The 26124-nt window shown below is 39.2% G+C and overlaps 1 long non-coding RNA gene across 1 annotated transcript in view; it reads left to right on the top strand.

The window, feature by feature from the left end:
- LOC122210666 overlaps positions 1–26124 on the top strand; it is a 237897-nt gene that overhangs the window by 125784 nt on the left and 85989 nt on the right. Inside the window, exon 4 of the long non-coding RNA XR_006198162.1 lies at positions 3153–3188. This is a non-coding gene — a long non-coding RNA (uncharacterized LOC122210666). The remainder of the gene's footprint in view (positions 1–3152; positions 3189–26124) is intronic.

Below are 26124 nucleotides of genomic sequence, written 5' to 3'. Positions count from 1 at the left end.
ATAGTCACAGGTACTTTAGTGGGAAGGTGAAAGATGATGGTGCCTTGGACTTGCTGTGGTGACTGTGACAATTTAGGGAAGTAAATGGATTGAAGAAGTGTGTAGGAGATAGACTGGAAAAGTCTTGGTAATTAATGAATTGGAAGAGGGCATGGTAAGGAAAAGGTAAATAAAGAGTAAATCAATGATGATTTAACCTAGACTTCTGGCTCAAGCATCTGAGTGGATGGTGGTGGTCTTTACCAATACAAAGAATACTTGGGAAGATAAAATTTGGAAGTAGGAAGACATTGAGTTCTGTTCTAGAAAACACTGAACTTTGCATGCCTATCATGAAAAATCCTGTAGACATATCTAGTTGACCATTAGATAGACAGGAAGTTCTGGGAAAGGTCTTTGCTGGATATATGAATTTGAGAATCACCAGCATAAAGATGGAAATGGGAGACTCAACAGTTTCGTTTTTTTTAAGTTTATATATTTATTTTGAGAGAGAGAGAAAATGCAAGTGGGGGAGGGGCAGAGAGAGAGAGGGAGAGAGAGGGGGAGGAGGGAGAGAGAGAGAGAGAGAGAGAGAGAGAGAGAGAGAGAGAGAGAGAATCTCAAGCAAGCTCCACACTGTCAGCATGGAGCCCAATGTGGGGCTCAAACCCACAAACCATGAGATCATGACCTAAGCTGAAGTTGGACCCTCAACAACTGAGCCATCCAGGTGCCCTGGGAGCCTCAATAGTTTATGATCTCCCCTAAGGAGAGTTTGTAAAGTGGCAGCTAAAGAGCTCAGGTTGGAGTCCTTAGGAACTCCCAAATGGCATGAACAGCAGAGGAGAAAGAGCCATTGGAGGAAATTGAGAAGGGGCCACCAAAGTAGGCAGTCACCAGGAGGGTGTGACATCACAAAGCCAGCAAAAGAGGAGGTGTCACAAAGGGTGATCAGTTGTGTCAAACACTACTAAGAAGTTGAGCTTTAAGTCTGGATTTAAGAACACGTTAGATATAGCAGCATAAAAGTCTTTGTTGATCTTAATAGGAATATACTCAGATAAGTGGAGGCAACAATCTCTCAGGTAGAAGGTGAAAGGCCTCTTGAAGCCAGACCAGCCAGTTTTTGTAGCAGGCTCTGCTTTATTCCTAGAGTGGATCGAGAAGTCAGTGTGAGTGCTATGACTACAAGAAACCTACTTACATGGAAAAAAAGTTTTATAAGGGGAAATGGGTGCATATGGACAATTTATGTAGTGGCACTACAGGCAAATTTTATATTTATACTATTTGTGCAATACTCTATGAAAATATCTCTGGATATACTTTGGGGGAAAAATATTCCTAGAGGAAAGGGAATGTGGACACTGAGTTGGGATGTGAAGAATGCAGAAGACAAAATAGGTCATTAGAAATAGACTTCTTTGGACACGTCTGACCATAAGTGATAAAGCGTCAAAGCTGTCCTATATATATGGGAACCTGCGGTTAGGGAAGGTGTGAAAGTATTTAATACTGATTCATAAAAGCTGCAGAGGGCAAGATTCGAGTCCCAGGGAGAACAGAAGATGCAGAGAGCACAAAGCTCTGATAAAGACTTGGATGATTCAGACTAGGAAGGAGGGCCAGGGAGAAGAGGAAGACAGTCATCAGAGAGGTTTGGGGATAGGAAGTTGACAGTAATCTAGTCAAACCACTCTAGTTTCCGTGTGAGGTTGAAGGTGATGGGACAGCAGGTAGTCAAGGAGGTGAAGAGAGTGGAGAAGGGTTGGAATATGTTTCGAAGAGCTTTTTATTAAAGTAAGCATGGTTTGGGTCTGAGAAGCTTGTAGTCTTGACTTTTCATACACTTCACAACTAGGGACTAGTTGCCTTGACGTGATTTACATTATACTCTGGAGATCAATTAAGAAAATTATGTTAGTCTCAGAAAATTAATGATTGCAATAGAATATATAAAACACTAATTACTGTTAACATATCTTTTGATTCATTATATGTATAATTACATTTTAATGTTTGAAGTTCTATTTTTAAAACTTCACATAAACTTGCCACAATTTTATGTTGTGCCTGTACTAAGAATGTTGTTTTCATCAAAGTGAATTTGAGTGGATTTTGCCTCTGTCTTTTTGCAGTATTTTATTAATTTTCTGCCATATTCTAACCTATGTAATAGTGCATTGTTGTATATCCACTCTTTAAATGCTTTATACACTTTCCTACCCTTCTGAAAAAACTGCCCACTACTAAAACAATACCACTTTCTTCTCCCAATAACCTAATCTCCCCTTTATTTAACAGCAATAACTAAGATATATTGGTGACACATTTTTCAAAGTGTTATCATATATATTACCGTAGTTACCACCATTACAACACTGTGAATTATATACTTTAATCATTATTCTATAGATAAAGAAACAGATAACTTGCTAAAAATTACATGACTAGTAAAGAGCAAAGCTAGGATTTGACTTCAAATCTTTTGATCTTTCAGCTCAATGCACTTAACTGTACTAGTGTTTCCCTAAATGGTGTATGAATAGACTTAAATTAAAATTTGGTAGATTTGAATAAAAACACTAAGTAAATAATAACAGAGATGGTATGCAGATTTGGCAAAATTCATAAAGATATGTGTGCATGAATGAAATTTTCCTAATCCTTATAGTCACTGAAAGATGAGCAAAAACCAGGGTAATTCTCCCATTTTAAGATAAAGGATAGGAGCACCTGGGTGGCTTAGTCAGTTAAGCGGCCGACTTCGGCTCAGGTCGTGATCTCGCGGTCCGCGAGTTCGAGCCCCGCATCGGGCTCTGTGCTGACAGCTCGGAGCCTGGAGCCTGCTTCTGTTTCTGTGTCTCCCTCTCTCTCTGCCCCTCCCCCATTCACGCTGTCTCTCTCTCTCTCTCTCTCTGCCTTTCAAAAATGAATAAATGTTAAAAAAAATTTAAAAAAATAAGATAAAGGATAAGTCAGTTAAGGGGATGTGACCTTAGCTAGGGTAATATAGAGGTGTGCCTGTCTTCAATGAAACCTAATATTTAAATCCAACTGCCTCTCCTCTAAAAAAAAAATCAACAGAAGGGGAAATTATATTACAAAATGACCTTTCATTATGAGGATCTTTAATAATTATAGATAACATCTGGTCTTGGCTCTTACAGGCATTATCTCATGTGATCCTTCTACAATCATGTAAGGTAAGTACATTTATTAATCTAATTTTTCAGATGAGGAAGTGCAATAAGAGTCAAACCTGTTGTTAAATCAATAAATTAAATGTATATAGTTTTGTGGAGTAGCAAATTCCACATAAAGCAGCAGCAATTAATGACGGCATCTAATGAACACTCTGTAAAGGTTCTGTTTCCTTTACTCTGTAAAGCGTTTGGGTCAGGAGACCCAGATTCTAACCCTGCTTCAACCTAACACCAGCTCAGTCACAATCCTTAGACAAATCACTTAAATTCTAGGCCTTATTTTTCCATATCTATAAAATAAAAAGGTTGAAATTTGCCTTTCCTAATGTTCTCTTTATTTCTAAAACTCTATACTTTTACTTTTCAAATTATTAATAGTATTTCTATGTGTCATGTCAGGAGTGCGTAGATTGCATAAGTTAGATGTATTGCTGAGGACCTAAAGCTAAAATCAAGAATTGTTCCAGTTGTTCTGATAGAGTGCCAACATTGTAATTTCTATCACTTGTCCTAAAAGAAAGAAACTGGGTTAACTGACCTATTTCAAGCAGTAGGTTTGGAGCAATTATTAAAGCATAGCACTTGAAGTGACAACCCAGAAAACAAACATTTTTGGAGCAACCATTCTAACAGGACATTCTAGGGGAAACAAATAAATAGTCTTGTCCTTAATAAGCTCGTGTACAATTGAGGAAACAAGATCAAACCCGTGAAAATTTAAATTGCTGATCAAAGTGTAGAGCTGGAAAGGCCCTTTGACCTCGTCTAGTCACAGATTCACAGAATGTGAGAGCTGAAAAGGATCTTAGTAATGGACACACCTCTTTCCTTCCCTGTACCAACCCTCATTCATGGATGAGAAGACCAAGGGCCAGAAGGGTGAGATCACCTGTCTATAGCCAGCCAGTAAGTTAATAAAAGAGCAGGGATTAGAACACCATTCAAGAGCCACAGTAGGTGAGTTTGATTCAAGTGGAGAACTAAGGCTAAAGAATGGTTGCCAATTGGGATGTGTTGTAGAGGCCTTTCTGTATCATACCTGAACACTGAGAAGCCACAAGAGGTCTTTATGGTAGAGAAGGGTTCACTGGACAGTCAAGAAATGATTGCATGGAACACAGCTGTTAACAATTAAAAAAATTTTTTTAATGTTTATTTATTTTTGAGAGAGACAGACAGAATGTGAGTAGGGGAGAGGTAGAGAGAGAAAGGGAGACACAGAATCCTTAGCAGGCTCCAGGCTTTGAGCTGTCAGCACAGAGCCCAATGCGGGGCTTGAACTCATGAACCATGAGATCATGACCTGAGCCGAAGTTGGACGCTTAACCGACTGAGCCATTCAGGTGCCCCATAGCTGTTAACAATTAAATTAAGCATGTCTCTGTATGCCAATGTGGAGCTATCAGCACATACTATTAAAAAAAAAAAAAAAAGGAAAAAAGCAAGGTGTACAATAGCATGTATGTGCCCACATGTGTGCAAATGCATAAAAATTCTCTGGACAGTTAAGTAAAAACATGCTTATTCTGTTTGCCTGCAGCGAAGGGAATTCGATGGCTGAAGTACAGGTGTAGGAGCTGGATAGATTTTTCTTTGTATGTTCTTTTGAACACTTTTATTTGGGACCTTTTGCATATATTACTTACATACAATCATCATTTTTAACAAAGACATTTTTGTCTGGCCTGGAAAGCTCTTTGGTTTTTTTAAATTTTAGATACAATATTTTTGTGGTAGACAATACCTTTTGGTAAAGTACTTGTCTGACTATAGAGTGATAGTATCAAGGTTAATTGTATAGTTACTGCTTCATTCATATTCAAAAAAATGTTAGAAAGGGTGTGATATCCTGACATTAAAAGTTGATTTATTTCCCCCTGTGCTTACTTTCCAAGTAATGACTGCAGTTTTTGAAAGCGTGCCAGATACTGTCACACACAACTCAGATGGGAATCTAAACGCAGCCATATCCTCCCACAGCTGGCTGAGGACTCAGTGTGTGCTATATATAGCAAGGACAAATAAAATCAATCCTACTTTAAAAATGCAATTCATGAGATATCTGCAAAATAGTGGACTTGATACACATTCTGTAATGGAATTGGAAGAGAGGAGCAATACCCAGGTTGACCAGCCTTTGCCTTTCCTAGTTGTCTAGTTTCTAGAACATGATTGGACCCATAGCTCATCCGAATTCACTTAGCAAGCCCTGTTGTAGCAGGAGTAAACAGAATCTACAAACTTGCAGTTCTGTTCCTCCAAAGAAAGACCTTCCCAGCTGAGCTTTGCTTATGTAGAAACATCTGCTCCATCGAAGATCATGTTTCAGTGCTTTTGTGAATGCATTCAGCCTCATAATTTCATATTTTAGCTAGGTTTAGATTTTCTAGAAAGTAAAAGAGCATCTAGCAGATTTTTTTTATGTTTATTTATTTTGACAGAGAGAACTTGTGTGTGGAGGGTGGGGGGGGGGGGTGGAGAGAGAGAGAGAGAGAGAGAGAGAGAGAGAGAGAGAGAATTCCAAGCAGGCTCTACCCTATTAGTGCAGAGCCCGATTCGGGGCTCGAACCCATGAACCGTGAGATCATGTCCTGACCCAAGATCAAGAGTCAGATGCTTAACTGACTGAGCTACCCAGACACCCCCTACCCAGTGGGTTTAAACCCTTTTGGGGTAGCAGCAGCAGTAACCTGCTCTTCCAGAAATTCTGCCCAGTGACTTGCCACTTCGGGAATTTTCCTGGCTTTTGTAAACCGGAGTCAGACCCTGATGCTCACAAGTTTAAACTGATCTTAAGGAGTAAGTTTCAGATTGGCTCTGCCTTCATTCTAGCTGCTTTCAACCATAGTGGTGGTTCACAACTACCTAACGAGTTTTAGGGAAAATTCAGGTACCTGAGTCTTCCCTGTCTCTAAATCTCCTGAGCTGTAGGGAGCCCTGAGGAGAGCAGGAGGACAGTGGAGAGGTTGGGGGAATAGTGGTGTGAGTAATAGGAACGCCCTGGAGAGTTGAACAGGGGGCAGCTCATTCATGGCCTCTAGATCATGGTGTGGATTTTCATCTTCAGTCTAAGAGCAGAAAGGAAATCATTGAGGTCTGAAGGAGAATTGCTCAATATATACTTGCTTTTTTAATCCACCTGGCCATAGTACAGGAACTTGGTGGAGGGGACAAAAGTGGATGGATATAGCCCATTTGGAAAACCAGCCATTGCCACCAACAGTGTACCAGTGTTCCTTTTTCTCCACATCCTGACTAATACCTGTTGTTTCTTGTGTTGTTGATTTTAGCCATTCTGATGGGTGTGAGGTGACACCTCTTTATAGTTTAGATTTGCATCTTCCTGATGGTAAGTGATGATGAACATCTTTTCATGTACCTGTTGTCCATCTGGATGTCTTCTTTGGAGAAATGTCTGTTTATGACTTCTGCCCATTTTTAATTGGATTGTTTGGTTTTGGGGTGTTGAGTTTTATAAGTTCTTTATAGATTTTGGATACTAGTCCTTTATCGGACATGTCATTTGCAAGTATGTTCTATCATTCCATAGGTTGCCTTTTAGTTTTGTTGATTGTTTCCTTCGCTGTGCATGTTTTTATTTTGATGTAGTCCCAATAGCTTATTTTTGCTTTTGTTTCCCTTGCCTCAGGAGACATCCAGAAAAAAGTTTCTATAGTCAACATCAGAGAAATTACTGCCTGTGTTCTCTTCTAGGATTTCTATGGTTTTAGGACTTACATTTAGGTCTTTAATCCATTGTGAATTTATTTTTGTGTATGGTGTAAGAAAGTGGTCCAGTTTCTTTTTTTTGCATGTTGCTGTCCAGTTCTCCCAGCATCATCTGTTGAAGAGACATTCCTTTTCCCATTGGATATTCTTTCCTATTTTATTGAAGATTAATTGGCCATATAGTTGTGGGTTTATTCTGGGTTTTCTATTCTGTTCCATTCATTTATGTTTCTGTTTTTCTGTCGGTACCATACTGTTTTGATTACTAAAAAAGGAGGGTGGTGGGGGTTAGGTTAAATAGATGATGGGTATTAAGGAGTGCGCTTGTTGTGATGAGCACCAGGTGATGTATGGAATTGCCGAATCGCTATATTGTGCACCTGAAATTAATATTACATTGTTAACTAACTGGAATTAAAATACAGATTTTTAAAAAATCCAACTAGTATCACCTAGGAAAGAAGCAATAGAGTTAAAGAGGAGTGGATAGTTGGAGAGGTGTTTAGGAGGTACAACCAGTTGAGAGACATTGATAATTGGAGGATATAAAGGAAAAGGAAGGAGCTGAGAATAATTTCCAGATTCTTAGGTTTCTGACAAAGACAGGAAGTTATACATTTGACTATTCCTTCCTGGCCTGGGCTATGCCCTGGTGCTGGCTGAACTTGCCCCAGGGTCTGGCCTAAGGCCACTCCTGGCAGTGTTTCATGAATCAATGGTTCACCAGCCTGTTGTGTCCTAAAGGGCTGGTTGCCCACATAACCACAATCCTGGCTCCAAAGAATAATGCAGTCACAGAATCTTTTGTGCCTTGTCTTAGCTAGAGAATGCAGTTTATAAGTATCAGGAAGACCTTTTATTTAATCTTTAGAGACTCAATCACCAAGTGATATTTGGGGAAGTTTGTACTGTGTAGAAATTGAAAAGGCAAATATTCATAGAGTTTTTTCCTAATTGTTAAAAAGATAAAAGCTATTTAGAATTGTCTTCATTCAGTTATTTTACCTGTATATGTGTGTGGGTATGTCTGTGCATGTGGGTGTGTATGTCAGGCAGTTTTGAAAATATGCTTAATCGTTCATATTTTTTCTGAATTTCTGAAAAGCAAGCAACACAGTATCACCATGATGTGCATAGTTAAGAAAATGATTGTATCTTGACAGAGTAAGTGTGATTTTTAATGTGCAAATCAACACTCAACAATTAGTTGAGTGTAGACAGATTGGTCCTAGACCTCTACTCTCTTGATTCCATGGCTGATAAAAAGATTCTAAGAGGTTCAGCAGTTCAGGGGTGATCTTTCATAGCAGGAGTGAGGAGACTAAATTCTAGAGACTCCCCCTCTGAACTGCTACTTACTGTCACACAGTGTTGGATGAAGGCACATGTGACCTCTCAACTAAACCAAGACTGCCGGAAAGAACATTGCCTTTGCAGAGGAGACTATTTTATTTTATTATTTTTTAATTTTTTAAAATGTTTTCTTTATTCTTGAGAGAAAGAGAGACAGAGCATGAGTGAGGGAGGGGCACAGCGAGAGAGGGACACAGAATCCAAAGCAGACTCCAGGCTCTGAGCTGTCAGGTACAGAGCCTGATGTGGGGCTCAAACTCACAAACCATGAGATCATGACCTGAGCCGAAGTCGGCCGCTCAACCATCTGAGCCACCCAGGCACCCCAGAGGAGACTATTTTAAAGAACTTGACAGGAGGTACCTTGGGTCCTCTGTCTTACCTCTCTTTGTTAAAATGGGTTATACTAGTAAGCTGCCACTAATGAGGTGGTTTATCTGGTTTCATTGTCCCTAATTTTGTTACCTGGCCCATGTAATGTTGGCCCAAGCTTCCCCTGCTTAGAGGCATGGTAAAACCTTTATGTCTAGGAAAGCCCCACCCAAGAAGAGATTCTGCTTTCTTGAGTGTGGGCTCTGAGCCAGGCCTGTTGCCTGAGGTGCTGCTTTCTGTAACAGACTAATTTAGAAGCTTTAAGCCATTCTGTAATCTTATTTTCTGGCCCAGGTGGGCCAGAAACCATACAGAGAACTGAGATGAAACGAATAAGCCAAGAGAAAGAGGTAAAGACCTATTTCTCCATCCCCTAAGATGATCAGAATCTCTGTTTTAGATTTTACTTGCTTTTAGCATCCAACCACTAAGAAGGGTTTCTGGTCAGAAATAGACATCAGTTATCTAGCGTCATGGCTGGGAGCTGAGCTCTAGCAAAGCTCTTCACAGAAGTCAAAGCAACTGGGCTAAGATCAGTGAGGTGGGAGAAGACACAAACAGGTGGAAAATAGAGGAAGCGTGAAGCCTAATTTTCAGGGAGGAAGGGCAGAGTGTTCCCTCTCCTTCATATGGCAGTAGGCCCAACCTTGATGTCCTGCTCTTTCCCTTCTCTGAAGGGATCTCTCTCCTCACCCCCGCCACCCACCCCCTGGCACTTCAGGGGGGCATGTTTATCCACAGGGACCCCAAGTCTCTTCTCACTGCCCACACCCACAGGTTGTGCACTCAGATGCATGGTAGCTGTAGCTACTGCTTTAAAGAGACTGGTGTTGGGGTGCCTGGGTGGCTCAGTCGGTTGAGCGACTGACTTCGGCTCAGGTCATGATCTTGCAGCTTGTGAGTTTGAGCCCTGCGTCAGGCTCTGTGCTGACAGCTCGGAGCCTGGAGCCTGCTTCCAATTCTGTGTCTCCCTCTCTCTCTGCCCCTCCCCTGCTCATGCTCTGTCTCTCTCTGACAAATAAATAAACATAAAAAAAAAGTTAAAAAAAAAAAGAGAGACTGGTGTTCCTGTATCCATTGCCTTTTAAATCCTATGGAACATTCTTCCTGATACCTTTTATTTAAATATACATGTAATAAAACACTTTTAGGTGCTAGTGTCTTATGTCAATTTGATTTTACTCTTGTTGCTTTTTCCCAGCGACTCATAGAAAACTTGTTTTCTCTTCCTTCTTTGCCACCCCCAGCCACACCCCTACTCTCTGCTGCTGGTTTGACCTCAGCTGGCCACAGGCCAAAAAATGTGGGTGGGCAGGTGCCAGTCCCCGACTGCTAGAAGCTGTTGGGGCTGAGACTGGGGACTTCCGGGGATGGAGAGGGAAGGAGGGTGTAGCCCACAAACTTTCTCAAAGCTTAAGAGAGTTTTTTTTTTAATTCTGTTGAGAATATTACGAAATACTCATTCTGAATAAGTACAATATATGCTGCTCTTAGAAAACTCTCCAAAATATATACTATTAAGTGAAAATGCTGTTGATAACCAATTAGTAGTATCTAATTCCGTTGCTGTTGGTTTTCTTGGGATGTACATATATATACTTTTATAAGCACAAGATTTTTGAGGGGAGGGAAAAAATTGCTTACAGTGATTACTTCTGAGGAAAGGATTGGAGTACAACTTTTTATTGTACGTGCCTCTGTACTCTTTGAAATTGTTTTTGACCCTAGTGCATATATTGCCATTATAATAAAAAAGTTTAAATGTTTTTTTTAAAAGAAATGTTAATTTTCTGTCCCTTAGTGATTTACTGAAAGCTATCCATAAAGATACTAAATGGAAGTTGAGGCTGAATAGGCTGTGTGTATAATAAATGTATAATACCATTTTGAACACTTACTATATGGCATAGCTGTTATCATTACTTTATGTAATTATTTAATATGTACCAAAATCAAAGGAGGTAGTACAGTATAATCCTCAGTTTATGAATGAGGAAAACAGGTTTAGAGAGATTATATAATATTCACAAGGTCACACAGCTAGTTAGTAAGTTCTTGGAGCTGACCACTTCATAAGGGCAAGCTAAACATCTGCCTTGTCTACCAGACTCCCCACATCCTAGCAAATTGCCTCATACATAGCAAGAGACATGAATACATTTAGCAAATAAATGAATATCTGATATAAAGCCCATGCCATTTACTACGCTAAATCCCCCCCCCCCCCCCAGAGCTATACTTGGGGTAGGCAGAAGGCACTGTATCAGCATTATTTCCAGCGGCAGGTCCAGGTGTTGAGTCAGAGAGGCATGAATAAAGACCCAAACCTAAGGTGAGCCCTTACCCCTAGCACTGTGCTCAAGTATGTTCCGTAGGACTGTTGTTCTAGATCCCCTCTCCCATTCGGGCAGTAAAAGACATTTTTGTTTATCCAGACTGATTTACTACCCTAGTGTTTCATTCATTCATTCATTCATTCATTCCCTCATCAAATATTTACTGAGTATTGAGGATATAGCAGTGAAAAACACATGTAAGGCCACTTTGTACCTCTAGTATTTTGTCCTAAAGGAGGATATAACAAAGAATAAAAAACTAATAAATGAGAAAAGATCAGGTAGTTTAAAGAAACATGGTGTCATAATCCCAAATATTATCAAAAAATGTAGTATTTTTCTAAATATTTAAAAGTTATTAGATGCATGGGAATGCAAGCTGGTGCAGCCACTCTGGAAAAAAGTATGGAGGTTCCTCAAAAAACTAAAAATAGAACTACCCTATGACCCAGCAATTACACTACTAGGCATTTATCCACAGGATACAGGTGTGCTGTTTCGAAGGGACACATGCACCCCCGTGTTTATAGCAGCACTATCAACAATAGCCAAAGTATGGAAGGAGCCCAAATGTCCATCAATGGATGAATGGATAAAGAAGATGTGGTGTATATATATACAATGGAGTATTACTCATCAATCAAAAAGAATGACATCTTGCCATTTGCAACTACGTGGATGGAACTGGAGGGTATTATGCTAAGTGAAAGTAGTCAGTCAGAGAAAGACAAAATCATATGACTTCACTCATATGAGGACTTTAAGAGACAGAACAGATGAACATAAGGGAAGGGAAACAAAAATAATATAAAAACAGGGAGGGGGACAAAACATAAGAGACTCTTAAATACGGAGAAGAAACAGGGTTCCTGGAGGGGTTGTGGGAGGGGGAGGGGCTAAATGGGTAAGGGGCACTACAGAATCTACTCCTGAAACCATTGTTGCACTATATGCTAACTAATTTGGGTGTAAATTTTAAAAAATAAAAAATAAAATAAAAGTTATTAGATGAAAAAGATGAATTTAGATCCTTATCTTACACCCTAACCAAAAAATGGACACAAAAGAGATCAGAGACCTAAATATAAGCATAAAAATTACAAAATTTTTAGAGGAAAACATAGGAAAAATATCTTTGTGAATATGGCTTAGGCAAAGACTTCTTAGATACAATACAAAAAACACAATACATTAAAGACAAAATTAATACATTGGATTTTATCAAAATTAAAGGCTTTTGTTCTTTAAAAGACACGCTTAAGAAAATGAAAAGACAAAAAAAGAAAATGAAAAGATGCAGAATGTAAGAAAATATTGCAAATATTGTAAATCATGTATCTCATAACTTATATCCAGAAGATAGAAACGATTATAGTTCAGTAGTAAGAAGACAAACGATCCAATTTAAAAATGGGCAAAAGATTTGAATATATGTTTTACTAAAGAAGATATAAGAATAGCTAATAAGTTTATGAAAAGATGCTTAACATTATTAATCATTAGGGAAACTCAGATTAAGACCACACAAAATACCACTTCACATCCACGGGAAAGGCTATAATTTAAAAGACAGGGACACCTCGGTGGCTCACAGTTAAACATCCAACTCTTGATTTTGGCTCAGGTCATGATCTCACAGTTGTGGGATCGAGCCCTGAATTGGGCTCCAGACAAGCATGGAACCTGCTTGGGGTTCTCTCTCTCCCTCCCTCAGCCCCTTTCCTCCACTCATGCTCTTTCTCTCTCAAAATAAATAAACATTTAAAAAAATAAAATAAAAATTAAAGACGGATAACCACACTGAGACACATTATAATTAAATTGTCAAAGTTTAAGACAAGGAGAGAATCTTAAAAGCAACAAGAGAAAATTAACATGTTACATACAGGGAATCCCCATAAGACTATCAGCAGATTTTCAGCAGGCCAGAAGGAAGTGGCACGATGTAGTCAAAGTGCTGAAATGCTGCCAACCAAGAATACTCTACCCAACAAAGTTGTTTTACAGAACTGAAAGACAGAGAACATTTTCCAGACAAGCAAAACTGAAGGAGTTCAGCACCACTAGCTTGGCCTTACAAAAAATGTACCTTCTCCAAGCTTGGACCTTCTCCAAGCTAAAATGAAAGGACGCTAAGTAGTAAAAGGAAACTGTATGAAAGTATAAATCTCACTGATAAAAGGAAAATATGGTTAAATCCAGAATGCTCTAATGTTGCAGTGGTGGATAAACCACTTATAAATCTAGTATGAAAACTAAATAACGATGCATTAAAAATAACTATAATTATATATTTATAATTATAATAATTTGTTAATGGATACAAAAGGTAAAAAGAGATAAATTGTGACATCAAAAACCTAAAGCTGGGGAGTAGAAATGTAGTGCTTTAGTATGTGTTCAAAGTTAAGTTGCTATCAGCTTAAACAGACTATTATATATATAAGATGTTTTATATAAATTTCATGGTATCCACAAAGCAAAAATGTTAAGCAGATACACAAAAGATAAAAAGAAAGCAATCTAAGCAGACCACAATAGAAGTGATCAAATCACAAAGAGAGGAAGACAAGAACAAAGGAATTACAAAACAGCTGGGAAACAATGAAAAAAAAATGGCAATAATAAGTCCATACCTATCAATTATTACTTTAAGTGTAAATGGACTAAATTTTCCAATCAAAAGACATAGAGTGGCTGAATGGATTAAAAACCAAACCAAACACACACACACACACACACACACACACACACACACACACACAAAACAAGATCCAACTATATGCTGCTTACAAGAGACTTACTTCAGCTTTAAGGACACACATAGACTGAAAATAAAAGGATGGAAAAAAATATTCCATGCAAATGGAAGCCAAAAGAAAGCAGAAGTAACCGACTTATATCAGACAAAATAGACTTTAAGCCAAAGACTATAATAAGACACAAAAAAGGTCATTATATAATAATAAAGGGGTCAGTCTGACAAGAGGAACAGACCCAAAGGGAGAGTAGACAGCAAAATAATAGTAGAGGACTTCAGTGCCCCACTTTCCACAAAGGATAGATCATCCAGACAGAAAATTAACAAGAAAAAAATTGGACTTAAACTACATCTTAGACTATTTGGACTTAACAGATATTTACAGAACATTCTATCCTATAGCAGCAGAATACATATTCTTCTCAAGCACACATGGAACATTCTGCAGGATAGATCAAATGTTCTGCAACAAAACAAATGTTAATACGTTTAGGAGGACTGAAATCATATCAAGCATCTTTTCTGACCACAATGGTATGAAACTAGAACTCAGTTCCAAGAAGAAAACTGGGAAATTTACAAATATGTGGAAATTAAACAATATGCTACTGAACAACCAATAGGTCAATAAAAAAGTCAAAAGAGAAATCAAGGGGCACCTGGCTGGCTCAGTCAAAAAGCATGTGACTCTTGATCTCAGGGTCATGACTTTGATATTGGGGGTAGAGATTACTTAAACAAATAAGTATTTTTTTAAAAGAGAAAAAAAAAAACGACTTTAGAGAAAAAAATGGAAATACAACATAAAAAAGTTATGGGATCTAACAAAAGCAGTTTTAAGAGGGGTGTTCATAGCAACAAATGCATAGATTAAAAAAAAAAAGATCTCAGGGTACCTAGATGGGTCAGTCAGTACAGCACACAACTCTTGATTTTAGGGTTGTAAGTTTGAGCCCCGTGTTGGATGTAGAGATTACTTTAAAAACCAAAATCTCAAATCAACAACCTAACTTTATACTTTGAGGAACTAGAAAAAGAAAACTAAGCCCCAAATTAGTAGAGAGAAAGAAATGAAAATACTCTGGTTTCTCTTCAGGTCATATAAATCTTGAAAGATTTTACTAAAGAAAAAAAGAAATAAATGAAAGAGTAAAAAAGACAATAGAGGGGCACCTGGGTGGTTCAGTTGTTTGAGCATCTGACTCTTGATTTGGGCTCAGGTCATGATCCCAGAGTCCTGGGATCCAGCCCCACGTCAGTCTCCATGCTGAGCATCAAGCCTGTTTAGGATTCTCTCTCTCTCTCTCTCTCTCTCTCTCTCTCTCTCAAATAAAACAAATTCCTTAGAGACAATAGAAAAGATCAATAAAACTAAGAGCTGTGTTTTTTTTTTTTTGAAATAGACAAACCTTTGGCTAGACTTACTAAGAAAAACAGAGGACTCAAAATCTGAAATGGAAAAGGCATTCCAACTCATAGCACACAAATGCAATGCATCATAAAGAGACTACTATGGACAATTGACACCAACAAATTAGACAACCTAGAAGAAATGGATAAATCCCTAGAAACACACAGCCTACCAAGGCAATAATGAAGAAATAGAAAATCTGAACAGACCAATTACTACTAAGGACATTGAATCAGTAATCAAAAATCTCCCAACAAACAAAAGTCCAGGAACAGATGACTTCAATGGGAAATTCCACTGAACACAGAAAAATTAATACCAATTCTTCTCTACAAAAAATTAAGGAGGGAGGGTGCCTGGCTGGCTCAGTTGGTGGAACATGCAACTCTTGATCTTGGGGTTGTGAGTTCGAGCCCCGCATTGGGTATAGAGATTACTTAAGAAAAATAAAATCTTTTTTTTTTTTTTATGAGAGAGAGAGAGAGAGAGAGTGTGTGTGTGTGTGTGTGTGTGCGCGCGTGCATGCATGCAAGTAAGCCAGTATGTGGAATTAAACAATATACTACTCTCTCTAACAGGGAGAGAGAGGAGAGAGAGAGAAGCAGGGCTCACCCTAAGCAGGGCTCAAGCTCACCCGATGCAGGATTTGAACCCATGAACTGTGAAATCATCACCTGAGCCAAAGTCAGATGCTTAATCAGGTGCCCAAGAAAAATAAAATCTTAAAAAAAAAAAAAATTAAAGAGGAAGGAATGCTTCCAAACTCATTTTAAGAGGCCAGCATTATCCAGATATGAAAAACAAATAAGGACATTCCAAGAAAAGATAATTATGGCCAATATCCTTGATGAATATAGATGCAAAAATCTTCAACAAATTATTAGCAAACTGAATTAAACAATACATTAAAAGGATTATACACCATAATCAGGAGGGATTTATTCCAGGGATGCAAGCATGGTTCAACATCCACAAATTAATCAATGTGATTCATCACATTAACAAAATGAAGGATAAAAATCTATAATCATCTCAATAGATGCAGAAAAAGCATGTGATAAAATTCAATATCCATTAATGATTTTTAAAAGCCTCTCAAACTGGGTAAGGGGGAATATACCTCAACATAATAAAGCCTATATTTGACAGGCCCACAGCCAACATCATACTCAATGAGGAAAAGCTAAAAGCCTTTCCTTTAAGATCAGTAATAAGATTCTTGCCACTTTTATTCAACATAATACTGGAAATTCTAGCCAAAGCAATCAGGCAAGAAAAAGAAAATACATCCAAATTGAAAAGGAAGATAAAAAACTCTCTATCTTCAGATGCTGTATTATGTAGAGAAAATTCTAAAGACTCCACCTGTTAGAGTACTAATCAGGTAATTCAATAAAATTATAGGATAAAAATCAGTTGTGTTTCTATTCACTAGTAATGAACTATCAGAGAAATTAAGAAAACAATCCTATTTATAACTGCATCAAAAATAATAAAATACCTAGGAATAAATTTAACCAAGGATGTGAAGGGCCTATACACTGAAATCCATAAGACATTAATGAAAGAAATTGAAGAAGACACAAATAAATGGAAAGATTCCATGCTCATGGATTGGAAGGGATATCTGCACTCCCATGTTCATTACACCATTATTTACAACAGCCAAGATATAGAAATGACTTAAGTATCTGTCAACAGATGGATGAAGAAAATGACACAGGATTATTATTCATCCAAGAGAAAGAAGGAAATCGTGCCATTTGCAACAAATGGATGAACCTTGAGGGCATTATGCTAAGTGAAATAAATCAGAGAAAGATACTACATTTCATCCTTTACATGTAGAATCTTAAAAAAAAACAACTTTTTTTAAAAGTGTCAAACTCATAGAAACAAAGTAGCAAAGTAGTTGCCAGGATCCGAAGGGTGACAGAAAGAGGAAGTAGGTAAAAGGATATAAATTTTCAGCTATAAGATGAATAAAGTATGAGGATCTATAGTTGATATCACCATATTGTGTAATTGAAATTTGCTAAGACAATAGAACTTAAATATTCTCATTAAAAAAAAAAAAAAAAAAGTGAGGTGGTGTACCTGGCTGGCTCAGTCAGAAGAACATGCAACTCTTGATTTCAGGGTCATGAGTTCAAGCCCCATGCTGGGTGTAGAGATTACTTAAATAAGTAAAAACTTAAAAAAAAAGTGAGGTGATATGTTAATTAACTAGATGGAAGAATCTTTTCAAAATGTATCTATATGTATCGAATCACCATAATGTACACCTCAAATATCTTACAATTTTATGTCAATTATGTTTCAATAAAGCTGAAAATTTAAAAATAAAAGTATAAACATGAAAGATAATAACATAAGTTGACAAAAATATGAAGATAAGCACATACATTGTTCTTCTTCTTATCTTGTTGAGAATATAAAATGGTGCGGCCACTTCAAAAAACCGTGGCAGGTTTTTTTAAATGGTACATATAACTTTACCATATAATCCAGCAATTCTATCCCTGGGCATCTAACCAAGAGAAATGAAAGCATTGATCACACAAAGACTTGCACAGGAATGTTCTCAGCAGCATTATTCATCATAACCAAAAAGTGGAAACAATCCAAATGTCCACCAGCCTGTGAAGAGGTGAAGGAAATGTGGAATAGCTACACAATGAAATACTGTTCAGCAATAAAAAAATGCAAAACTGATACTTGCTGCAACATAGATGAACTTCAAAAACATTGCAGAGTGAGAGAAGCCAGTCGCAAAAGACCATGTATTATATAATTCCATTTAGATGAAATGTCCAGAATGGTCAAATTTACAGAAATAGAAAAGTAGATCAGTGGTTGCCTGGGGCTTACAGTAGGAATGGAAATTAACTGCCAAATGGGCAAGTGAGGTCTTACCAGGGTGATGACCCAAGTTCTAAAATCAGATCATGGTGATAGTTGTACAACCGGGTACATTAACAAAAGATAATTGACTGTATGTTTACAACTGGTGAATATTACGGTATGTTATAATACCTGAATAAAATTATTAAGAAAAAAGATCTCTGAGGACTTTGGGCCAAGATGTCACAGTGAGTTCCCTCTCTTGAAACCAGCCCCATCACTCAAGAGCAAATTAAAACAAAAAGTTCAAAGCAAAAATTTATTAGAAAAAAATTTTTTTAATTCATGATAGAACCCTGTCTTAAAGAGTTACTAAGTAGATCCCAGTAAGAGTTTAAAGATTTGGTTTTTAAGTTTCCATTCAGTCATTCACTAGCCAGATAAATGAAGAAGTCTTCCAGTTGGATTTCCAACTACGTTTTCTTGATAGAGAGGAAGGGGGAAGGGATGAATCCCTGGGAATGAACACTGTTTACCTTCTGAAATGTGTTCCTTCTTTCTGCATGTGATGCTTTTGTCCTTACTGACTGATCTCTGATCTGCTTTTCTATCATCCTCCCTGACTTATTTTAATTGGCCTCACCCTTGGTTTGATTTTCTCTTTCCTGTTTGCCCCATCCTTCTACACACAGACCAGTTCTCCTCCCTAGTTAATTTGCCCTTGTTTTCCAGCCCCGTTTCCATTTTCACTGTGCCTCCCTGCCTCTTCTAGCCCTTCTTCCCAGTCCTCCTTGCTAAGTGGAGAACTAGAGATAAAGATTCCTGTCCATTCCCTTTGGAGTCCTGTGTGGTTCTGGCTGGTGGTAGGTGCTGGAATGTGACTTCAGCACATTCCAGTCAACCCGAACCTGGTTAGGGAAGAATGAGCCCTTGCACAATTAGGGGGGAGTGTTTTATGGCCTGTTATTGTTACTCTTACATTGTCAGACTTTTCAAAGAAACAGAGGATTAATTATTGACAAAGTTGAGGTGAAACTTTCACTAAAATGCTTTCACACTTAAGGGGAAAGGAGACCTATAAACTAAGCATTTCGAGGAATTAAAAAATAAAAAGTGTCTCCCTTTTTATTTTCCTTTTTCTTGAATACTCTAAAATTAAAGGAAAGAAAGGGTCTGTTGGAGAGGGAACTATTAGAACTTTTAAAAGTATACTTAGTTTTTATCATCTTTTTTCTAGCTACAAATAGAAATATATAAATGCATAATAAATTTGTTTTAAAGTCTGATAATTTTTTTACAGCCTATAGAGGGACTTGCATGAATAATTATAAATTTCCCTCAGTTCCAGTGTGCCTGTGTGAAAAGAACATTCCATAAGAGAGAGATTATAATCATTGGTGGTAATTACACAAAACTCTGAGTCATTAGATGCTATTAATTGTCTGAAATATAACTAGAAGAAAAATAAACATCGGGAGGAAATCTAGCATGACTACAATTAAGTTTAATTATGATTCCTCCAGTCTATAGGAAAAATCTCCAAGTCAGTGTTTCAAAATTGATTCAATTAACTTTTAAGTAACTTTTTAGTAATGTTTAAATAGCTTTTTAGTTGTTTAACCAGCTAGCAATCTTTGTTCTTTATTTAGCTGGATATGACTCCAAAACTCCTTTTACCCTATGTTTTCTGATACCATTTTTTTTTTTTTTAATCAGTGGTGTTCATGCAGTTAACATTTGATAGGAATCCAGTCAAGTAGAACCCTTCTACCAGAGCCAGCTGCTCCAGACATCACGCCCAGGCAAATGGCTGCTACATCTGAACCAAAGGCTAGGACCTCGATCCTTTCTCAGCAACGTCTGACTTGTCATCTGCCTCATGAGCCATCTCCTCCCATCACCTTGAGCTCCACACACCCAATCCCCACATCCTCACTTCTTCCTGCCCTAAGTAAATATACCCATCCCCCAATTTGGGGTCCTTCCCAAGTTTGAAACAATCTGCGTGATCCCACCCTTCCTGCCGGCCAGGCCACCTACAACATCAATTCAAGTCCTGTGTGCCTCACCTCTGAAATGTCTCTCATCCTTCCCCCTGCCCATCCTTCCTTTTGATTTCCTCTCTCTGCACCGCCTGATATGTGTGCCTCAGTTGTTTCCCTGTCAGTCATCTGACCTTTAGTCTCTGTCCACCTCAGTCTACCACCAGCCACTCTGAGACCTCAACACTCTCTCACAAGCTCATGCACCGTCACGATCCTGGCCTTCAAATCTCTGTGAGGCTCTTTTTGCCTGGTGAACAACTTAACCTCCTGTGCACGGCATCCAAGAACTTCTGGGCCCTGGATACATTGTTGTTCCAAGGTTACATCACATGAATCTACTACAGAACTTTCTGCTTCAATCAGAGTAGGCCACACACACCTTGCCCCAAAAAAGTCTGTGTCGTCCCCACACCTTGTTTTTGCCTTCTCTACCGGACATAAGCCTTTGTCAAGCATCTCTATCTGCCGGCTTTGACCTGCTTTGAACACCCTTTCCCAGGAACCATCCCAGAAGAGCCTGTCTTCAGCAGGGAATGATTTCCAACCTTGCCTTCATTCTTTGAGCAATGAGCTTAAACTTCTCTTAGTATGATCTTTTATTTTTAGAGCCATACCTTTATTCCCTAAACAGAGTGAAAACTCCAGGAGGGCAGGCAAAATGTTTTCTTCCTCTTTTGACATAATAGACAACAAAATACAGTGGAAAGAATATGGGTTTTAGAGCCAGCAAGTATGACTTTGAATCCTGACTCTGCTACTTACCGGTTCTTACCTTGACCTTACCGTACCTTAACCACTCTGAGCCTGTTTTCTCATCTGTAAAGTGGGGGTGATGCTAAGTAATATGAGCATTAGCCTTTAGTGAGAATAAAATAATATAATGTATATATTCAAGATATATCTTTCAAAAAGCATTTGTTTTACCACTTCTCTTTATATGTTAGTGTCTATACGGTGCCTTATACATAGTATATGCTCAACTATGATAAAGGCAAAAAGGAGGTTGAGATCTGTCTGACTTGGGTTGGTACCCTTGACAGTGCTATCCTGCCCACAAATAAGGCTGTAGCCACCCCAACTACATGGCTATAACTGTGTTCCAGTGGGCCCGCATTCCAGCCAGCCTTAGTGGTTTTCAACCTCTCTCAGAGTTTCTGATTTATGTGGTACGGGGTGCGGTCAATTAAAAGCTCCCCCAGCAATCTGACTGTGTAGCTAGAGTGGAGCATTACTGGCAATCCTTCAGCTTGGTGATTTGCTAGGGGAAAAAAAAACTGCCTGGTTTTGGTTTCAGTTTCATTTTAGCTCCTTTTTCTCTGTTGCCCTCACTACAGACCAGCCCACCTCAAGGTACTTCCCAGGCCCAACCTGAGCCTAGGCTAGAACCTGTGCTCTGGGAAATTAGATAATCAATGAGAAACATAGGTCAAAAACACAGAGGATATCTATCAATGAAGAAGCAATGTGTTCATATTATTAATGAGTTTTAATACAGACTTTGTAGCTATTGTCTGGTAGCCACTAAAGTAATACTTGCCACTAAATTGACTGTAGTGGATGATATGTATTGATATGTGTGTCCTTCTCTGTACTCACGTAACGTTCCTGTTGTATCAGTCAGCATTTGGAAGGAAAGAAAGGGAGAAGAGGGGACTAAAAAAGTTTCAAGCTATCTTTGAACTTCAGAGTACAGAAGGATCACCTGGAGCCTTTGCTGATCATGCAGAGGACCCAGCGGTGAATCCTGGAAATACTTGAGTTCAAGAGAGTAGTTGGACCAATAGTTACAGTGATAGTTGAAGTTATGGGGAAACCTCCAGAGTGATAAAGGAAAAAGCAGCCAATAAAAGAGAATAGAAAGGATCTATAACCAAGGTACTAGAAGAGAGAGAGAGAGAAAGAGAAAGAGTAGAGTCCTTGAAGCCATGGATAAGAATTTCCAGATAAGTGGTCACAGGGCTGAAATGCAGATTCCTGGGCCCCACTCCCGGAGATTCAGATTTATCAATTTGAGATGGGACCCAGAAAGCTACACGTCTCACAGTATACCTGAATTTGATGTAGATCCGTTTTGAGAAGCACTGGTACATTTTGTTTTATAGGTAAGTGAAACCTCCCCTCCAACAAAATGCTTAACGTAAGTTCATTTGATGTCTAGTTTCTCTTGTGTATTTCTAACATGGACCATATCACATGGGAGATAACACATTATCTTTTATTGCCCCAAAACATGGCTAACATTAGAAGAAACTTACATTCATTAAATCAATTCAAGTTAACATCAGGATAACTTTAACTTCCCCTTCCTCTCATTACACCTGCAAAATCCACAAATGCCTCCATCAGTCCAAGAGGAGTTCTACTCCAGTGGAGGTGGGGAAGGGTAATTTTCTTTGATGGTGTACAGGATTCAGAAGTTTAGCAAACAAAAGCACAGATGTGACACACATAGTACTGACTACCTTTGCACTATTAAAAATAAAGTCTGAGGGGCTCCTGGGTGGCTCAGTCCATTAAGCAACCGACTCTTGATTTCGGCTCAGGTCATGATCTCATGGTTGTGAAACTGAGCCCTACATCAGGCTCTGAGCTGGGTGTAGAGTCTGCTTAAGATTCTCTCCTCCTGTCCTCTATGCCAGTTGCTCACGGTCACACTCATGCCCTCTCTCTCTCTCTCTCTCTCTGTCTACTAAAACATTAAAATAAAATAAAAGTAAAGTCTGAGATGGTAGATACCATAGCAAAGGAGGGATCTTTCATTCTTGCCTCTATTCAACAAATATTTATTCAATACCTATTCTGTGTCAGGTACTATTGACAAGAGATATGAATACGAATGGCACTACAGTGGCAATCATATAACAATATATAAATGTATCAGATAAATTTATATAATGTAATATGTCAAATATATTTTTTCACTTTAAAAAATAAGTGAGTAATGTTCCTGCTCTCAGGGGGTTTGTGTTCCAAATAAGTCAACAATTCCCACAAACATTTATGGGGTGCATTCTGTGTAGAAGGCACAGAGCTAGATATTAGATGAAGAGGGTTGGGTGAGATGCTGTCTTTGGAAGTGATGATAGCCAATTACTCTAAAGGCATTCATTTCTTAGGTACTCTGCTAGGTTCTTCAGATGCAGAGATTAACATGGGCTGGTCCTGACCCCTTGGAGTTGGGAGTACCAGAGATAGTTAAACAAGTAACTCTAATACAACGTGGAGATATACATGGTGTGTTTTGGGAGTGTGGGCCAGCTAAAGATGAAGCTGGAAAAATATATTGGGTCCAGACTGTGAAGACATTGAATGCCCTGGTGAGGGACTTGGACTTCACTTTGTAGGCTGTGCAACTTTGGAAGGTCTTGGCGTGAAAAAGTGGCATGATCAGACTTGTGTTCTGGAAAGTTACCTGGAGACAGGCCAGTTAAGAAGCTATGATAATAGTCTAGGCAATGGATAATGAAAGCCAGAGCTAGGGTTGTGACAGTGCAGATGAAATGAGAAGTCAAATTCAAGACTTCCAGAATCAGAAATGGCAAGATACATAAGAGGAAGGATGTGGGGGTGGAGAGGGCAGAGGAAGTGAAACTCCTAAGACCTAGCTTGGGTGATTGTGTGCACAGGGAGCCTATTAACCAAGCTAGGAAATAAGGGAGGAGAGCTCAGTCTGAGGCATGGGAATGAAGGTAGAAATAATGACCTGTTCCAGTTGGCTAACTGTGAAAGGGTCCAGTTGGAGGATTTATGAGCAGTTAGAAATACAAGTCAGGAGTTCAGGAGCAAAGTTGAAACTGGACATGGAGATAACAAGAAGAGATAGTTGAAATTATGGGAAGAAACTAGATGTTCAAGGGGTGAGTAAGGTAAAAGAAACCAATGAAAGAGACCATACAGTATCTATCGCCAAAATAGCAAAAGTAGAATAGGATGGTATTTTGGGAGCCATGGGGAACAGTTTCCAGAAAAAACATAAGTGGTCAAATGTGAGAGCTCAAGAATAAATATGGCTCACCTTTGATTATCTCATCTCTCTCACGATTCAAGCATCATCAATGTGCTGATGATTCCTCTTTTTTGATTTTTAATGTTTTATTTTTAAGTAATCTCTACACCCAACATGGGGCTCAAATTTATGACCCTGAGATCAAGAGTCACACGCTCTTTTGACTGAGCTAGCCAGGAGCCCTGAGGATTCCTAGTCTATATCTCTCATCTGGAGCTCTCCTCCAACTTCTGACTCTTTTATTCATCCATCTAAACAAAATGTATAGACTATCCTTCAGTGGCCCAGACACTATGATTGGAAGACAGCGTTCCACAGGATAGTCATGATCTTGCTCTCTAGCAGCTCCCAACACAGAGACTTACAGACACACACCAATGTGATAAAGTCTTTGAGAATATATAGAAAGGGTCCCTCACCCAGCTCAGACTTCCTGGAGGGAGTGACATATGAGCTGAGACACGAAGGAGAACAAGTTAAATAGAAAAAAGGGGAGGTGGAGAGTTCTCAAGTCTGGAGACAGAGAAGGCCAGTGTTTTCTGTAAATTGGGGAACTGTAATGCAACAAGGTGGGTCTGGGTCATGAAGAGAAGACAGAAAAAAGAGCTTTGAAAGGGTATGAGTTATAGACTCGTAATAGTAAACACATAATACTATAATACACTTAATATGTTTTGAGTATTTGATTTGCATTGACAAATCTTTTTATTTTTATTTTTATTTTTTAATTTATTTTTTGAGAGACAGAGACAGAGTGTGAGCAGGGGAGAGGCAGAGAGAGAGGAAGTCACAGATTCCAAAGCAGGCTGCGGGCTCCGAGCTGTCAGCACAAAGCCCGACACGGGGCTCAAAGTCACGAACTGTGAGATCATGACCTGAGCCAAAGTTGGATGCTTAACCAACTGAGCCACCCAGGCACCCCTGCATTAACAAATCTTTATGATAATCCTGGGAGGTAAGCACTACTAGAATCCCCATTTATCTAATGGCAATAGCGGTTCATTGACAGGTTTTGAATTGTGGAATCGGTGTAAGCAGGATGTTCCTACATGAAATATGGAAGTCATCATTAACGCTCTCCCAAGCCAGCCTCTCCTCCATTCTTTGTCTCAGCCCTGGCACCACCATTATTATCCCAGTCAGTAAGCTGGAAACTGGGGAATTCACCTTTACTGCCCACTTCTAACCACTTACTAAGCCTTGCCAATTTGACCTCCAGTTCTTTCCCTCCCTTTCACCTCTTAGATTCAGAACCTCCTGTCTGTCAAGGAGGCTCTGCCCCAGCCTCTTTGCTGGCTTCTGACCTCCTCACGGTCTGTCCCCCTTCTTTCAATCTGCCTCTGTCTAAAATGCAAACGTGACCACACAAGGCCTCTACTTTGAACACACCATGCCTTCCCAGGGCCCATGAGTGGCTGGTAGCCAGGACACTCCCATTGTTAAAGTGGCTCACTTCCAAGACAGTACCACACCATCTGGGTGACATGTTAACGTCTGGAGTGTAACCAGCACTTACTCCCTGCCAGGCTGCGCCCTCTGCCCTTGCGTTAACTCAGTTCTCGCAACAACTGTACACGTGACAGTTGGGGGAAACTGAGGCACGGGAAGGTGAAATAACTTGTCAAAAGGATACAGAACTAATGGGACTGGGATATGCACCTGACTCCAGGGTGTGTGCTTCTAACCCCCACTGTACCCTGGGGAGAGTAGAGAAAGTCAGGCCTAATGAGGTGTGGGAGGAAAGAAAACGAAATGAAGCCTAAAAGAGCTTTGAGACGATTCTGCTGTGACAGCTGCCGCGTGTCCCCTCACACACTTGGAGAACCACATGTGTACAAAGTTTAGCTTTTCCACGTGGCCCTCGAGTACCTTTTTGAGTCCTCTGTACTCAACTGGCTGTGTGGCCCTTCAGTTTTGCTGCCCTGTGTCCAGTGCCCAGCCCTCGGCCTGAGTGTACCTGGTGGTGTGGCCCTCCCTTCCTCTACTTCTTCTCCATGCTGTCAGCCCACTGCCTAGCCCGGGGTCTAGGAAAAGACAGTAGCCCCAAAATAATGTTGCATAGAGACCACTGGGTCCAGC

This window comes from Panthera leo, chromosome F2 (genome assembly GCF_018350215.1).
Source record: "Panthera leo isolate Ple1 chromosome F2, P.leo_Ple1_pat1.1, whole genome shotgun sequence".
NCBI lineage: Eukaryota > Metazoa > Chordata > Mammalia > Carnivora > Felidae > Panthera > Panthera leo.
The sequence above is the reverse complement of the archived record's forward strand: the minus strand, read 5'-3'. Positions and strand labels throughout refer to the sequence as shown.